A 3,066-nucleotide genomic window follows, 5' to 3' on the forward strand; every position below is an offset into this window, starting at 1 on the left:
TTCTCTTTATTTTAGCCTTGTCCACCTCCAATCCCTTGTTGGAAACCTCATACCTGAGAACTATACCTTCTTGTACCATAAAGCGGCACTTTTCTTAATTTAAAAGCAAGTTTGTTTCCTTGCATCATCTTAAAACTCTATCAAGATTCAATAAAAAATCATCAACATTACTTCCAAAAGTAAAGAAGCGGTCCATAAATACCTTAAATGACTGCTCCACCATATGAGAGAACATAGCCACCATGCATCATTGTAACATGGTTGAAGCATTACAAAGTCCAAAAGGCATCCTATGAAAAGCAAATGTGCCATTAGGATAGGTAAATTTTGTCTTTTCTTGATCTTCTAGAGCTGTCACTATCTGGTTGTATCCCAAATACCCATCCAAGAAACAATAGAATCCTTTCCCTACTAGCCTATTTAACATATGATCAATAATGGTGATAGAGAGTGGTTTTTCCTCGTGGCCTTATTGAGTTTCCGATAATCCATGCATACCATTCATCTTGTTACAGTTCTTGTTAGGATGAGTTTGTTATTATCATTAGCTATTACTATCATCCCACCTTTGGCACACATTGTATTGAGTTTACCTAAGTATGATCCGATATAAAATAGATAATGATTGTGTCCAACGATTTGATAATCTTTTTTTTACCACCTCTTTCATGATCAGATTAAGTCTTCGTCGATGCTTTATGGTGGCTTTGTGAACTTCCTCCAATAGGATTTTATGCATGCATATTGAGGGACTAATCCTCTTTATGTTTATAGTTGTCCATCCTAATGCTTTCTTATATTTTTTCAAGACTCTCAACAATTTGTCTTCTTACGTGTTCATAAGACCAGATGAAATGATAACAAGAAATGTAGATGAACTACCAAGATAACCATACCTCTAATGATTTGGTAAAGGTTTGAGTTCCAACTTTGGAGGTTCCTCAATAAATGGCTTTGCTAGTGTAGTTGTTGATGAAGTATCCAACATCTCATATTATGTCTCCATGACACGGGAATAGGCATCCAACAAATTTACACACTCAATAACATCTTCATCCTTTCTCCTTAAATCAACTACTAAGGAAGCTTTAAGTGGGTCCATAGGGTGACTCTCCTAAAACACTTATCTTGTGACTCTATCAACTATATTCACTGCATAGAACTTATCATGATCATTAGCAAATTTTAAAGCATTAAAGATATTGAAGGTTACCTCTTGTTCCTAGACTTTCAAGGTAAGCTTTCTTTTTTCTACATCTATAAGTGCTTTGATAGTACACGGGAAAAGTCTTCCTAGAATGATTGGAACCTCTTTATCATCTTCCATATTGAGTACCACAAAATCAGCTAGCAAGATGAACTAGTTGACTTTTACTAAGACACTTTTTATAATGCCTCGCGGATATGTGATCTGCAGTCTGCCAGTTGTAAAGTCACCGTGGTGGGCTTGATCTGTCCCAAACCCAATTTCTTGTAAATCGATAGTGGCATCAGGTTGATACTAGTTCCCAAATCATTCAATGCCTTAGCAAAATAATATGCCCTAATAGTGTTCAAAATTATAAAACTACCAAGGTCCTTAAGTTTCTACGAAAACTTGTTTTGTATGATTGCACTACACCACTTCATGAGTGCCATTATCTCAAACTCATCCAATCATCTTTCATTTGACAATATCCCTTTAAAAAACTTAACATACAAAGGCATCTGATCTAAAGCCTCTACAAATGATATGTTGATGTACAGCTTCTTGAATACCTCCATAAACTTCTGAAATTAGTTCTCTTGTTGTTATTTTCTGAATCACTAACGAAAAAATGGTGGTAATGTGATTGTAGTTTCCTTCTCTACACTTTGATTGTTAGGACTAACTACCTATATCTTATTTTAAGCTTCCTTGTCCACTTGTTCAATTTGTTTAGTATTACCCTTAATATCTTTTCCATTTATCAAGTTAATGGCCTTTACATGTTCCTTGCCCTCTCTTTTAGGATTTGTCTCAATGTAATTGGGTAGTGTCCCTTGAGCCTTGTTGTTAATTGTGCTTGCCAACTACCCAATTTGTATCTCATGGTTTCTTAATGAGGTTGCCTGACCATGTATAAGGGAGTCTATCTTGGCCATATACCCTATCATTAACTCTTCCATGGATGGCCTCTTGTTAGGAATAGGGGCTCTCAATTGTTGTTGAAAACTAGACTACATGTCCATTCTTGAAGCTAATGCTCCTTGGTTGTTTCCCTATGAGAAGTTTAGGTGGTTTCTTCATTTGAGATTATATGTGCTAGAAAAGGAGTTGTTTTGTTGTCTATTTACAATGAACTAAATCATTTCTGTGTTGTTACTTGGACACTGATCACTAACATGTCCATCTCCAAAATGTTCGCACACTACAAAAGGACTTTGAACAAGATTAATACTAAAAGAATCAAACCTTTTAGTTAAAGCAGCTAACTATGCAGTTAATGCTATGATGGCATCAATTTCATGAACTCCAAATACTCTTCTATGTGTAGATCACTCCAATGGCCACTGATAATTATTTGACAAAATCTCATCTAAAAAGTCATATGCTTCATTAATAGTTTTCCCTATAAGAGATCTTCCTATAGCTGCATTAATGGTATCTCTGACTTGGCTACATAATCCATTGTAAAATGTTTGTACTTGGAGCCACTTCAAAAGACCATGATGTGGGCAACACCTAAGTAAGTCCTTGTATCTGTCCAAGCTTCATATTATGACTCACCATCAAACTATATGAATGAAGTGATATCATTCCTCATTTTAGCTATCTTCATCAAAAGGAAATATTTTGCAAGGAACTTTTGGGCAAAGTTATCCCATGTTGTGATTGAGACCATAGGTAATGAATTCAACCATACATTTGCTTTGTCCCTCAATGAGGGTGGAAATATTCTTAGTTGGATGGCATCATCTATGAACCCGTTGTGCTTAAATGCGTCACATATCTTTAGAACATTAAATTTGTGAGTGTTTGGGTCATCATTCAGAAGACCATTAAACTGGACTGATGTCTAGATCATAGTGATGATGGCCAGTTTG

The 3,066-nt window shown here is 35.6% G+C and overlaps 1 non-coding gene across 1 annotated transcript; it reads left to right on the plus strand.

Moving 5' to 3' along the window:
- Window positions 1-2,683: 2,683 nt before the first annotated feature.
- On the plus strand, window positions 2,684-2,789 carry LOC149526285 (small nucleolar RNA R71). The gene has a single exon (XR_016352169.1). It is a non-coding gene; the product is annotated as a small nucleolar RNA R71 (small nucleolar RNA).
- The last annotated feature ends 277 nt before the right edge of the window (window positions 2,790-3,066 follow it).

The sequence above is a fragment of the Theobroma umbraticum genome, unplaced genomic scaffold (genome assembly GCF_002168275.2).
Source record: "Theobroma umbraticum cultivar Fairchild unplaced genomic scaffold, ASM216827v3 scaffold_25.0, whole genome shotgun sequence".
NCBI classification, from domain to species: Eukaryota; Viridiplantae; Streptophyta; class Magnoliopsida; order Malvales; family Malvaceae; genus Theobroma; species Theobroma umbraticum.